This window comes from Mus caroli, chromosome 2 (assembly GCF_900094665.2).
Source record: "Mus caroli chromosome 2, CAROLI_EIJ_v1.1, whole genome shotgun sequence".
In the NCBI taxonomy this organism is placed as follows: Eukaryota; Metazoa; Chordata; class Mammalia; order Rodentia; family Muridae; genus Mus; species Mus caroli.
In genome coordinates, this window is record NC_034571.1 from 160,827,205 (window position 1) to 160,842,414 (window position 15,210).

The 15,210-nt window shown below is 48.0% G+C and overlaps 1 non-coding gene across 1 annotated transcript; it reads right to left on the reverse strand.

The window, feature by feature from the left end:
• Window positions 1-10,745: 10,745 nt before the first annotated feature.
• Window positions 10,746-10,880, reverse strand: LOC115030521. Its single transcript, XR_003836111.1, has one exon. It is a non-coding gene; the product is annotated as a small nucleolar RNA SNORA17 (small nucleolar RNA).
• Window positions 10,881-15,210: the final 4,330 nt, after the last annotated feature.

Below are 15,210 nucleotides of genomic sequence, written 5' to 3' on the forward strand. Positions count from 1 at the left end.
CCTGGTCTACAAAGTGAGTGCCAGGACAGCCAGGGCTACACAGAGAAACCCTGTCTCGAAAAACCAAAAAAAAAAAAAAAAAAAAAAAAAAAGCTGGAAACCTTTTCTTTTTACCAGACAAGGTTTTAAGTAAATACTGCATTATATATATGTATACATATATACATACATACAAACATGTGTGTGTATGTGTCTATTCCTCTCATGCAGGCCTGGTGTCCACAGAGGCCAGAAGAGCACACCAGATCCCCTAGAACTAGACTCACATGCGCTTCCGAGCCATCATGTGGGGACTGTGACTCAAAACCGGGGTCCCTGATAAAAGCAGCCCAATGAGCCAGCTCTACAGCTGTGAAATATTTTTATATCAAAATTTAGTATGTGTGTGTGTGTGTGTGCCAGAGGACAACTTTCAGGAGTTAGATCTCTTTTCCACCTTGTGGGTCCTGGGATTCGAACTTGGATCATCAGGTTTGGCATCAGGCTCTTTTATTTACAGAGTTATATCTCAGCCCCTTTTCTTATTATTTTTACATTTTGCCCACCAGCCTCCGCTAGAAGGAGGAAAGGGTGAGGTTTTGATTTGCGTAAGAACGGTGCTTGCCTCGAGCTCCACAAAAGATCCTGGGTGGAACCAGAGGAGGGAGAAAAGTATCAATCATTCTTTTTTTGATGGCTATTTTAAATATTTAGCTGAAATTGTCCGCATCTGTGTGTCAGCTGTTTTCTCTGCATACAGCTCTAACCCCCGGTGCTCACACACAATACGGGGAGGCGGGCCCCAGCTGCGGGGGGCCCCCTCTTGTGTTTTCAATTTAAAGCTTCTCGTAGACCGGTCACACAAACACGGATAGAAATACTCAACTTGTGAATTGAGAAAGCAGTAGTTTTGACTCATAAAATCCTTTGATAGTTTAGCCATCTGGTCAGAGTGAAGCTGCGCATAAAAGAGGTCCAAGTAAGGTCAAAGGGCACCCTCTCCGAGGGTCAAGGGGCCCGGGCAGAGTTTGCTCCAGTGGACTGGGCTAAAAGGATGCCTGACAAATTATTGCGCATTCCATAGCTTTTTGCGTAAGTATTTGATTACAGTGGGCAGGAATGTTGTTGATATTTCTAACCTGAGCGGGGGGAGGAGAGGGAGGCAGGGCTGTGTCACTGATGCTTTCTTCCAGTCTTAGGGTTTCCCGGCCACTGCCAGGCTTTCTGGCCATGCCTCGGGCCCTATCGCAGGGCACTTGTCCCTGATCCAGAGAGCAGCCTCTCCCTTGGGAGAGAAGGAAGCTCATAGCTTTGCTTGGAGTGTTCCAAAAATCTCCGCTGCCCATAGGTAGTAAAACAGGCAACATCGCGGTTGTTTCCGGCGTGAATGGCAACAGAGCCACGCATATTTATGGTTGTGTTTCTCAGGCAGATGGGGATTTAAGATGATTTAGCGCCCCCCCCCCCCCCCCCCCCCCGCTTGAGCCAGAACTCTGGAGGGAGCCACTCGGATCTTGGGAGCTGGGATCTTGGGAGCTGGCGAGATGGTTCTTCGGGTAAGAGCGGGTAAGAGCACTCACTGACTGCTCTTCCGAATGTCCTGAGTGTAAATCCCAGCAACTACATGATGGCTCACAACCACCCGTAATGAGACCTGACGCCCTCTTCTGGTGTGTCTGAAGACAGCGACAAAGTACTTATGTAGAATATTAAATAAATCTTTGGGCCTGAGCAAGCAGAGTTGACCTGAGTGAGCAGGGCCGACCAGGGCGAGCAGAGGTCCTAAAAATTCAACTCCCAACAACCACACGAAGGCTCACAACCATCTGTACAGCTACGGTGTAGTCATATACATAAAATCAAATAAATAAATCTTTATAGTGCCTTGGCTACAGGAGTACAGTAGCCGAGTAACAGGTCTTTGGATGGCCCATTCATGGGATGTTTTGTAAAGGGCTAAGGATACATGGTCTTGCTGAAAATCTTGGAGAATTATTGGGGTGGGGGCGGAGCCACTGGTTTTTTTTTTTTTTTTTATGGTGATGTCTGCTCACCCACAGCAGCGTTGAGACACTTCCCAGTTTTTTTTTTTTTTTTTTTGGTTTTGTTTTGTTTGCAATCTTTCCAGCTTTCAGGTTGGGAGGAAGTAGATGTGGAGGCCAGCACGCCCCACTGGCCCAGGAGGAAGCGCTTCTCAAATCTTCTCCAGCACCTGGGGATGCCCTGCGGTGGGGAATCAGGCTGTGAGGAGTCTCCTTGTCACCCTGGGAAATTCTCCTGGGACTCTCTAGTTTGCTCATCATAATATAAAAAATGTAAGGGATGGGGGCTGGTGAGATGGCTCGGTGGGTAAGAGCACCCGACTGCTCTTCCGAAGGTCCAGAGTTCACAACCATCCGTAATGAGATCTGGCGCCCACTTCTGGAGTGTCTGAAGACAGCTACAGTGTACTTACATATAATAAATAAATAAATCTTAAAAAAAAAATGTAAGGGAAAAGTTAACTCTTTTTTTTTTTTTCTTTTTGCGATTGCTGGAGTTCAAAGCCAAGGCCTTATGTGCGTTAGGCAAGCACTCCGCCAGTGAACCACACCCAGCCTAAGTGCTACCATTTTATAATATTTGTATTTTATGTATTTTACTTGCATGTATGTCTATATATTATATGCATGCAGAACCTGTGGAGGCCAGAAGAGGGCACTGGACCCCCCAGATATATATATATATATATATATATATATATATATATATATATATATATATATATATATATATATATATATATATATACCGCCAACAATTCCAGTCTCAGAAAGCAGAAACCAGGTCCTCTGAGCAAGCTGGCTAGTGACAACAAGCTCTGGATTTGATTGACTGACCCTGCTTCAGTGAATTAGGAGAGAGGACCAAGGGTAAAACCTGATGTCATCTTGGGCCTTTTAAAGGCATGTTCCCCCACACGTGGAAACTTGCATGCACACACAAGCACACTACATACACACACACATATGTGAAGTGGGGAGGAGGTGGGAAAGCATTTCCTAGATCTATCTGTTTCTTGGTCTGTTTTACATGAAGTCTGGTATGAAACAATGCAGACACATTAAGATGTCTGGGGGCGGGGGGCGGTGGGACACAGCTTGAATCTCTGGCAGTGGACAGAGCAGTTATACCATTGTGGCACACACCTGTCACCTCAGCTTAGCCTTTAGGAGGCTGAAGCGGGCAAACCATGATGTCAGGGCTGACACAGTGAGGTCAGTGCTAGCCTGGGCCACACAGCAAGGCTGTGGAAAAGGGTGTTGGGAGTTTAGTTCTGCTGCCAGTGAGGGCTGCACAGGTCACTGTGGTTCAGGTGATTTCTCTGAGCAGCATATTAAAACCTCGTCTTGGTGGCTCTTGGTTTTCTCATGGGTTGAAGATGGATTGGACAGGTGGGGCTGGCTCAAGAGGTAAAGGAGCCTCCTGCCCAGGCTATGACCTGTATCGTATCCCCGAGACCCGCATGGCAGAAGGAGAGCTGACTTCCACACACACCCTGTGGCACACAAACCCTCATGCATAGATACATACGGGAAACAAAATAAAAAGATGTATGGGTGTTGGTGGCTTTGATCATTATTGAAAGTCATAAAAAATAAAAAGGAAGCTTGTGGAGCTGGGCAGATTGCTGAGTGAATAAGCTTGCGTAGGCATGAAGGCTGGAGTCGGGCTTTCCAGGACCCACATACAAAGTGGGAGAGTTGCAGCCATGACTGTGTTCAGGATGTAGAAACAGGTTCCCTGAGGTGGGCTGGCTGCCAGCTAGCTGAGCCAGACGGGAGAGCTCTGGTTTCAATGAATAAAGAATGATTGATCTTCATCGATCAATCACTGATATTAACTTCTGCCTTCACATGCACTTGCACATGCACAAACATACACCCATGCACACACGCACATGGGCATACATGTACACACATCCCACATCCACACAAATCTACTATCTGTCTGTCTGTCTGTCTGATCTGTCATCTATCTATCTGTCTACTTGCCTGTCTATCATCCCTCCGTTCTGGGACTTGGGGGTGTGGCTCAGAGGGAGACCCCTGTCTAACACAAGCACGGCCCAGGGCTGCATCTCCAGTACTAAGGGTAAAATAAAAACTGACCACCAGGGCTGGAGAGATTGTTCAGTGGTTAGAGCACTGTGGGCTCCTCTGCACCCTGCCCCCACCAGGACCTGAGTTCTATTCCCAGCACACAACTGTCTGTAACCCCAGTTCTAAGTTATCAGTGACCCAATTCTGGCCTCTGTGGGCACCAGGCATACACATGGTACACAGAAATTCATGCAGATAAAATATTCACACGTGCTGGGTGGTGGTGACACAGGCCTTTAATCTCAGCATGGGAGGCAGAGACAGGTGTGTCCTTGAGTTTGAGCCCAGCCTGCTCTACAGAGCAGATCTCAGGACAGCCAGAGATACACAGAGAAACCTTGTCTTGCTGGCTCTTTGCCGGTAGGTCCAGGCTAGAGGAGAGAACCCGGTCCAGCAGGGTCTGTCCGGAGCTGAGCTGGATGGCCAGTGTCAATGGCCCAAAAGAAGCACACCGGGCCGGGAGTCTTGTTGAAGCAGGAACTTGTTTTTATTAAATCAGCCTCTTGCTTATATAGGGCTGAGGGAGGAGTGAGGAGTTTTTGGTGGGTTGAGATGATGTAGGAGGTGGGGAAGGGTGACTCCATCGTATGGGGTGACTGACAGGGCCAAAGAAGTTATTCTATATCAGCAGTAGCTAGGCAAGGGCGGGCTTAAGCAGGTCCTGCTGAGTCACTCCAGTACGGAAGTGAGCGAGGCAGGTTCCTGGACTTGAACCCCGCTCAGGTCTTTCCACTAGGCTGTAGATTTTTGGCTGAGTTAGGCCCAACGTTGTCAAAAAAAAAAAAAAAAAAAAAAAAAAAAAAAAAAAAAAAAAAAGTCAAAAAACAAACAAAAAACCCCACAAACACAGCCATAAATTAAAAATAGATGAATATATATTTTTAAAATGTAATTTAAGCTGGAGAGATGGCTCAGAATTAAGAGCACTGACTGCTCTTCCAGAGGTCCTGACTTCAATTCCCAGCAACCATGTGGTGGCTCACAACACATCTGTAATGGGATCTGATGCCCTCTTCTGGTGTCTGAAGACAGCTACAGTGTACTCAAATAAATAAATAAATAAATAAATAAATAAATAAATAAATAAATAAATAAATACATGAATAAATCTTAAAACAAAACAAAACAAAACAAAAACCAAAAAAACTTAAAAGCATAAAAATATGGTCTTAAAAAAAAATCAGTAGGTCTCTCCAAAACCACTTTAAGATTCAGGTAGTATTTATTTGCTCATATGTTGTGAGTTCACCAGGCTTGGCAGCAAGTGCCCTTACCCACTGAGCCATCTTGGCCTGCCCATACACGTGTATCGTATACATTTTTTGCCAGGTCCAGTTAGTCCATTTTGTTGTTTGTTTTTATTTCTTGAGACAGTGTTTTTTGTTTTGTTTTGTTTTGTTTTGTTTTGTTTTGTTTTTTTCCTTGTAGCCCTGGCTGTCCTGGATCTTGCCATGTAGACCAGGCTGGCCTTGAACTCAGAGATTCGTCTGCCTTACCTCCTGAGCTCTGGAATTCAAGGCATGTACCACCATCATCCAGTTTATTCCCTTTGGATAATTTGGAAGGAAAACTACCGGTACATGTGGAGGACCGGCTGCCCGGAGAGCACAAGGAATGGCATGGGGGTGGGGCAGCAGCAGCCCCTCCCAAAGGGCACCTGGCCAGGGGAGCGTGGTTTCGTACACGGATCCAGGGATGTCACATCTCAGATTTCTGGACCAGGCTTTGGCTTGCAGTGTGTCCAGCCCCCAGTCATCACGTGTCAAGCTTCCTTTGGAGAAAGGCGATGATCCCATCTCACCCGGTGGTACCATTTGTCACCAGGAAAGACATGTTTAGATGGCATTCCAGTCCCCACCGATTCATCTAGGGCTCCTTGGCTCGCTGTTCACTCCTCCTCTGACACTTCATCCAAAGTTCTGGGATCACCTGTTCCAGTTGGCATCTCCTCCGGCATGGGCTACTTATCAGAGGCAAGGGGTCTCCTGGGCCTACAGCAAGAGCTTTGAGACGAGCCCTCAGAGGAATGGCCCCTTCCTTCTTTCGTGACAGCTTACTTCTGACAAGTCTGCTAACTTCTTTTTATTTTTCTCTTACCAAGAAGGGAACAATTTTCAACCCACACCCCTCCCCCCATTTTGAAATAATAAACATTCAAACTAGCAGAATATAGGAACTAACGCTAGTTACCCGAGAGGGACTCTGACAAAATCGCAAAGGAAACTGCAAAGTTAATTGATTTTTTCTTTTCAAACTCGAAGCTGGGGCTGGAGGGATGGCTCAGCTGTTAAGCCCTCTCTCTAGCTGCTCTTCCAGAGGACCCAATATTGGGTCCCATCACCCGCATGGCAGCTCACAGCCAACTGTGACTCCAATTCCAGGGAATCCCACGCTCTTTTCTGATGATCACGGGCACTGTGTGCATGTAATGTGCGTGCGTGCGTGCACACACACACACACACGTGCGCGTGTGTGCACAGACACTTGAAGCTGTTAGCTGAGCATGGGGGTAAAGGTCTGTAACCGCGGCACCTGAGACATGGAGACAAAAGGATCAGAACTTCAGATTCATCCATGGGTACAGTGTGGGTTTGAGGGCACCTGGGACACATGAGCCAAGTCTCAACAAAAAACCTGTGTGTGTGTGTATACAGGGTTTGAGAAATGGCTTATGGTCAAAATGCTCTTGCAAAGGATTGGAATTTGGTTTTTTTTTCTTAAAATTTTTTTAAAGATTTATTTATTTATTTATTATATGTAAGTACACTGTAGCTGTCTTTAGACACTCCAGAAGAGGGCACCAGATCTTGTTACAGATGGTTGTGAGTCACCATGTGGTTGCTGGGAATTGAACTCAGGACCTTTGGAAGAGCAGTCAGTGCTCCTAACTGCTGAGCCATCTCTCCAGCCCCTTTTCTTAGATTTTAAAATACATGAGTACACTGTAGCTCTCTTCAGACACACCAGAAGAGAGCGTTGGATCCCATTACAGATGTTTGTGGGATGTGGTTGTATGGGAGTTGAACTCAGGACCTCAGGAAGAACAGTCAGTGTTCTCAACCACTGAGCCATCTCTCGGCCCTGGGGTTTGGTTTTCAGCACCCATATCAGCTAGTTCCCATCTTCTGGTAACTCCAACTCCAGGGGATCTGGCGCCCTCTCCTGACCTCTCTAGGCATTGCATACACATGAGGAAGGTTTGGTTGGTTTTTGACACAGGGTTTCTCTGTGTATTCTTGGCTGTCCTGGAACTCACTCTGTAGTGTAGACCAGGCTGGCCTTGAATTCACAGAGATCCTCCTGCCTCTGCCCTCTGGAGAGTTGGGATTAAAGGCTAGCGCCACCAGGCTTGTATTTTGGTCCTTATCATTTCAGCCAGAGTCCTTCACTGAACCTGGAGCCCATGGTTTTGGCTATGCTGGCTGGCCAGTGGGGTTCATGAATTTGCCTGTTCTTTAGTGCTAGGATTACAGGTGGGGTATGTGTGTACCCCGTTTTCTCATGGGTGCTGGAGATGTGAACTCAGGTCCACTTTACTGACCGAGCCACCTCCCTAAAGCTGGGGTTGTGTGCAGCAGGAAGGATCCTGGGAGATCATGAAGAAGAGACTCCAGGATGACCCAGGGCAGGGCATGTAGGAGTGACGGACACATGTGAACCTTGCTGTACATAAGAAAGCCTCCCTCCCCCGAGTGAGCACCGCTGCTGTTTACCCAGAGAGTGATCAATCAAACAGTGGAGAATGCAAACATGCAGCCCCAAGCTGGAGACAAGAACTGGAAACCAGCCTCCGTCTGGGGAACACGGGGAATGCTCGGGAGCAGAGCAGAGCCTTTTGTTGGCTTGCTTGGTTTTTTGGTATCAGGTCTTCCTATGTAGCCGGGTTAGCCAATAGAATGAGATTGTATTAAAGGGGTGTATTCAATTGGTTTACATAATCCCGTCTAGGACCCCTTAACAATGGCTCTCTCCTCCTGGAGAGGCTGAGAACCCTGAAGCTGCTCAGTCCACAAGAACGGATTCTACAGGGAGAATGGCAGTGTAGGCTACTGCAGCACCAGGAAAGAAGCAGAGCTCGCCCGGCTCAGGCTTCCCTTATCTGGGCTGCCACTGGATGGTGCCGCCCACATATAGGGTGGGTCTTCCCTCATTTTTGGGGGGAGGGAGAGGTTTTTTTTTTTTTTTTTTTTTTTTGAGACAGGGTTTNGGGTTTCTCTGTATAGCCCTGGCTGTCCTGGAACTCACTCTGTAGACCAGGCTGGCCTCGAACTCAGAAATCCGCCTGCCTCTGCCTTCGCCTCCGCCTGGGTCGGGTCTTCCCGATTAAATAAAGAGATGGAGAAAAATCCCTCACAGGTGTCCTCAGCAGTTTCCTGTTGCTTGAGTCCAGATCCAGTCAAGCTGGCAAGGAGTCATCATCACAGTAGCCCAGGTTAGCCTGGAACTTGTGATCCTCCTGCTTCAGCCTCGTGGGTACTAGAGTTCTGGAGGAGGGTTCTTCCCTTGCATTCCGTCCACGGGATGCAACAGAAATAGCAAGCAAGTTTGGTTTGCTCTGCCTACACGGGGAAGCTCTCAACTCCAGCTCTGTGGGATATGGCGTCCTCTTCTGGCCTCCACAGGCATCTGCACTCACACACATATACACTAATAAAAATAGATAAATCTTCAAAAAACTAAACTCAAGACAGGGGAGTGGAGCGGAAAGTGGAGAGAAAGAAGAGGCAGCGCTGAGTCTGGTGGTTCAGCTTGTACTCTCGGCTGAAGCTGAGGCAGGAGGATTGAAAGTTCAAAAGACAGCTTGGACAACATAGGGAGACATGGTTGCACAATTTAAAAAAGCCTGGCAGGGATGGGGTAGGGAAATAACTTAAGGGTGGAATAGGCTGTGTTCAATACCCATCACTGTAAAAATTATATGTGTGTGTATGCATGCATGTATTTATATTTATACACATGTATATATTCTAGGCAGTCCACAAGTATCCTTCTGAAACTCAGCCCTGATGGGTACTAAGGGTGGGTGTCACCTAGTGTTCCAGTCTGAGCTGGAGAAAAATGAAAGACTTTCTGGAGAGCTGGGCAGAAAAAATAGCCCCGCAGGAAGATACTGAATTTTTGGGTTATCAGTGAGACTGAGAACCCCAGGAGGGGACCCCCAGGAGGGGACCTCAGGAGGGACCTCAGGAGGGACACTGTCTGTGTGTGTCAGGTGCATGTGACTGTCAGATGAGAACTTGAAGGAGGTGGCTCTCTTCTCTTACGTGGGGCCTGGGGATGGGTTTCTCAGGCATTGCAGTTCCCTGGTATCACAGGCACACACACACACACACACACACACACACACAGAGAGAGAGAGAGAGAGAGAGAGAGAGAGAGAGAGAGAGAGGCACACAGACAGGCAGACAAACACACAGAGAAAGAGGCACACAGACAAAGACAGACAGACACACACACATACAGAGAGAGAGAGGCACACAGACAGACAGACACACACACACACAAACACAAACACACAAATACACACACACACACACACACACACACACAGAGTTGGAAGTATGTCATTTGTTGGACTGGGAAGTGCCAGGGAGTCTTTACATGTCACCTAGCTCTACATAAAGCTTCAGATCAGAGCAACAATTCAAGGGACTGGGTCAGTGGGCCAGCAAGATGGCTCTGGCTCAGCGGTAAAGGCACTTGCTGTCAAGGTCTACCTCTGCTCGCTCCGGCCTAATATTCAGGCAGCTACCAGAAGAGGGCGTCAGATCTCATTATAGATAGTTGTGAGCCACCATGTGGTTGCTGGGATTTGAACTCAGGACCTCTGGAAGAACAGTCGGTGCTTTTAACCGCTGAGCCATCTCTCCAGGCCAGTTCACTTTTATTGTTTTGATTGTTTATTGCTTTGGGTGCAGGTCTGTTGTAGCAGGAACAATGAGGCCACCTCTATGTAAACTCCGGGGCCACGAAGGCGAAAAGCATCTGCTGCAGGAGGACCAGGGATGGCTGATGCAGACAATGCCAGCCAATCAGGAACTGCTGTTTAGAAGAGATGCTTTCTTGGGACCACGGGGGGTGGAGGGTATTAAAGGAGCTTGCTGCAGAGTTTCTCACCTGCTCCTGGAGTCTGTGGCATGGACTCTGTGCCACCTCAACTCCAACTGCCAAGGGCAGGTAGGGTCAGGCGGCGAGTCGTCCAGGGAACAGTCTGTGTCTGATCTGAGTGTCCCTCTGTCTGGTAGGAGGCCTCTGGTGTCTGCTACTCTATCAGTACTGGATCCTTACTGGGACTCCTCTCGGATATCTCCATGTCCTGCGTCATGGAGATCCTGTAGTTTTGGATCTGTAGGTCACGCCTCTTCATGCATTTCAGCAGTTTATCCATGGGGTAGATGTTGGCGTGGACCAACTCAAAGCACTGGATCTGGCCTGTGCCTCATCTCAGGCTTCTCCCCATCCATCCCGCGCAAGTGGCCCCTTGTGACGGTTGTCTGTCTTAGGCTCAGTTTTGTCCAGGCCTGAGGTCCCAGGAGGGGTCCTTCTAGTCTCCAGCTTGTTCCCCATCTTGGGAGCCTGTCTGGGCTCGCCTGGAGCTAGACAAGTGGTCATTTCAGGCTTTCTCCTTTCAGCTATACTAATCAATCAGACGTTCATAGCAGCGTCAGAACACCGATCCGTAGACATAGCCTCTCTCCTTACTGCCACCTACTGAGGACAGGTTACACAGCAGCCACACCCGCAGCCTCTAGGGGCAGGTACCAATTTTATTTAAGTTGAGCCCATGTTTGTAACTGCTAAATTTAGGAGGCAGAGGCAGGAGGATTGCTAAAAATTTTAGGCTAGCCTGGTCTACATAGCAAGACCCTGTCTCAAAAAAAAAAACCCTAAACAAACAATAAATCAAAAATGAAAACAGGGCTGGCAAATGGCTCTGCGGTTCTGGAAGCTTAGCAGGAAGCCTGAAGACCTGGAGCTCCATCCCCAGCCCCCACAGAAGAGGAGGAGTGAACCAAGCTCCTGTGAGTTCTCATCCGACCCCCGCATGCACCAGGCATGTGCACCACACTCACACACATGCAGGAATTAGTAAGAACGTTAGAGCCAACACCATTTAATAACGCTTCGGTGCTGACTGGGGGAGGCGACAAGGTGTTTCTGTTTCTGACGGCTTGCTCTGGCATTCCTTCTTAAACACAAGCTATTTGTGTGTGTGTGTGTGTGTGTGTGTGTGTGTGTGTGTGTGTGTGATTCCTATAAAATCATTACAATGGGTGGTTCACATGACATCTGGAGAAGTTTTCTTTCTCGCCGAGCTCAGTTATGTTCCAACTCCAGACGGAATTTTACAGATTCAAAACTAAGAACCCTTGGCTACTTCTCTCCTAGAGAAGCCCCACGTTTGTTTCGTCTTTATGCATCCCACTAGGCTAGCCCAGTTTCTTTGAGGGAATCCCACCCATCATGACATCTCAGTGGGGAGGGGGCCAATTTTAACAATGTGAGAATTTCTGAAAAGCCCAAACCCTGGGTGGGGATAGGTGTGGTGGGGGTCATTGCCAATCCTACATAGCATGGCTATGCTACTGGAGGGGGTTGGCTCAGAAGCCATCCTCCAGGCCTGGCTCCCCAAGGATGGATCTAAACTAAGGACAGGGCACAAGGGGAATCACTGCAGCCTGAGCGGCCTTTCCCTGTGACAGTCCCCTCCCTCCACCCACCAAAGAGAAGCAGTCAGAATGCCTAGTGTCCTCAAAATGTCCATTCCTCAGCTGGCATCCTGGTGGCGCTGAGGAGCTGTTACAGGTGGGTGCAGGCGCTGGCTACTTCTTCTTCTTGTTCTTCCTCCCTGAGGTGTGAACTGCCGGTAGCCATACTTTTAGTGTTTCTAAGCAAAACCATCTAGGCAGCCAAACTTATTTTGTCTCTGCCCTCCACAAGAAAGAATAAAATTAAAAAAAAAAAAAGGCCAGAAGAGGATAAAATGAGGAACTCAGTTGACAGAGTGAAGAGAAATGAAACACCTTTGAGGCCTTTCCTTCAGAGAGGTGGCCCTCTAAGTTGGGTATACCCGAAGCTGAAAGAGGGGTCCCCACTGGGTCCCTAATTAAAACAATTTTAGATCCTAAGACACAGATAAAGCCCAGAAAACTGGAATTGTCTAGGGCCACTTTTTCCTTCTTTTTTGTTTTTTTTTTTTTNTTTNTTTNTTTTTTNNTTTTTTTCAAGACAGGGTTTCTCTGTACAGCCCTGGCTGTCCTGGAACTCACTTTGTAGACCAGGCTGGCCTCGAACTCAGAAATCCGCCTGCCTCTGCCTCCCGAGTGCTGGGATTAAAGGCGTGCGCCACCACGCCCGGCTCCTTTTTCCTTCTTTTAAAGCATTTTTGTGACTTATGTGTGTGGTGTTTTGCCTTCATGGGCAGTAAGACACTGCATATGTGTCTGGTGCCTCAGAGGCCAGGAGATGGAGTCAAGTCAACTCAAGGTGGGTTGAAGGCCAGGTGGGCAATTCAAAGAAATCCTACGTACAAATGAAAGAAAAAGGCTGGGTGGAGTTTAGGGTTTGAATGCTTGCCTTGTGCATGTGGGGGCCTGAGGCCAAGGTCTAGGATTATAAAGCCTCAGTCAACCAAGAAAACCAAACCACAGAAGCCCAAACAAAAACAATTCAGAGCCTACTGTTAGAGTTCAGGCATTACGATGGATGGCAAGATGTCCAGGCACGCTCCCCCAGCTGCCCCTCACACCAGCATCCTGTATAACATAGTGTATTTATTAAAATGAAGACATAAATAGTATAAAGTAAAACCTGGGGCTGGAAAGAAGCTTGGGGGTTAGGAGCACTGGCTGCTCTTACAGAGGACCTTGGCTTGTGTCCTAGCACCCACACGGCGGTGCACTACTGTCATAACTCCAGTTCCAGTCCCAGGGGATCTGATGCTCTCAACTGGCCCCCTTGGACACAGGCATATGAACCCACATCCTCCAGAAGAGCAGGCAGCATATATTTATTATTATTTTTTTATTTTATTTTTTTAAATTTTCCATTGCACCATCCTACTAGCCTAAGGGCAGAACTACCATGGGCCATTTCTCTGAAGTCTACCTAGAGCCCAAGTGACGGTGTTGGGTACACAGCAGGTGTGTGTGTGTGTGTGGGATATGAGGATCAATAACAATGGGAAGAGGTTATCTGTGCGTCCCAACTTATGAAAGTTCAAACAGAAAGTTCCAGGGCTTCTGAGGATCAGGTGCGCCAGGCCAGCTGGCAGAGCAGGTGGGGCACATCAGCACACTTGTCCCTTTGTGTACCAGGCATTAGGGGAAGTGGGAGATTTGTCATAACACTGGGCCATTTCCTCCTGACCACCCAGCTAGGGGCACGGCCTAGGTCACTTAGTGACACCCTAAGGCGAGGTGGAGAACTGGCTGCTAACCTCACAGAAACTTCTCCATTCAGAGTGCCCTCCTTGGGGTGTGGCCACAGGGAATTCGGAGGCTAGACATTGAGTAAGCATTACATGGTGCCTTAGGAGGCCATGGTTGTGGCTTAGCAGGCAGTGTTTGCCTAGTATACCTGATGTCTAATATCTTTAATCCCAGCACTCAGGATGCAAAGGATAGCCTGATCTACATAGGGTTCCAGGCCAGTGAATGCTACATAGTGAAACTACCTCAAAATAATAAGATGCAACAATAATTATAAAAATTATTTAAAATCATAAGCATGCAATAATCTTCCTCTCTCTCTCTCTCTCTCTCTCTCTCTCTCTCTCTCTCTCTCTCTGACACAATGAGCTTGCTCTGCAGATCTGTCTACTTTTATTCAAGGTGGTCCCCAGCTCTCTCAGCCCTTCCGGATCCCCATCTCTTCCCACTGTCGAGATGACATTGAAATGTGGGAGTCTGAGCAGCCATGAGAGGTAATCAATGGGGAATGGTTCCTTCCTGGTCGACTGCAAGGAGGGACATCACCAAAATCCAATTGTGCTGGCAGCTTTGGGTCACGGGGAGCATCCTGTCCCGTGAGCAGGTCCCATTAGCGTTTGCTGAGTCCTGGGATCTTAGACAAGTGATAACTTTTATGTGGACGGAGCAAATCAAGGAATGGAGGATAAATTCCCACCACTCTTGGTGTGAGAAGCCCAACATGTTAATAGCCTGCCCTTTGGACGGTTACTATAATGGCTCTGCATTAAAGTGACAAAGTGTTAAACAAGTTGACATTTAAAAAGCTTGCTGTAATTTTTAGACTTGGTGGCCTTGACAGCTGTCTATTGACACCTCATTCGGGGCCTTACTAGGCATGCACTGGGCACGGTGGCACACACCTGCAGTCTATTGACACCTCATTCGGGGCCTTACTAGGCATGCACTGGGCACGGTGGCACACACCTGTAGTTCCAGTGGTTTGGAGGTAGAGACAGGAAGATCACAAGTCCAGGGCTAGCCTCATCTATATGGTGAATTCCAGGACAACCTAGCCTATGTGAGACATTCCCATATCCAAAATTGTCTCACGAAAGAATACTCCGTGACTTGCTAATGGTATGGTGATAGTCAGCTTGTCTAAACTAGCAAAGAAGTTAACCAAATGGTACCCACAGGGAGAACGCAGGGGACAGGGGGGCCTCAAGCTCTGTGGGAGGGAGGCGTGGGCAAATGCAGAGCCTTTGGCCTAGCAATTCAAGTTTGGGGAGTCCAGCCGAGGCAATTCCCTGTCTACAGAAAGAGCTTCATGCATTCAGGTGAAAAAGTGCAACATCCTTTAATTATGTATTAAAAACTAGGGGGCTGGTGAGATGTGCCTGAATTTGATCCCAGCATCCATTAAAAGCCAGATGTATCAGCACCAATCTCTAACCCAGTGCTGGGTGTGCGCAGACAGGAGAACCCCGGGCCCTTAGTGTGGCCAAACTCTGCGTTCAATGAGGGGTTTGAGAGATGACAGAAAGAGATGTCACTCAATAGTGAAAAGTGGGCACTGACCAGGCAGTGGTGGCATATGCCTTTAATCCCAGCACTTGGGAGGCAGAGGCAGGCGGATTTCTGAGTTCAAGGCCAGCCTGGTCTACAGAGTGAGTTCC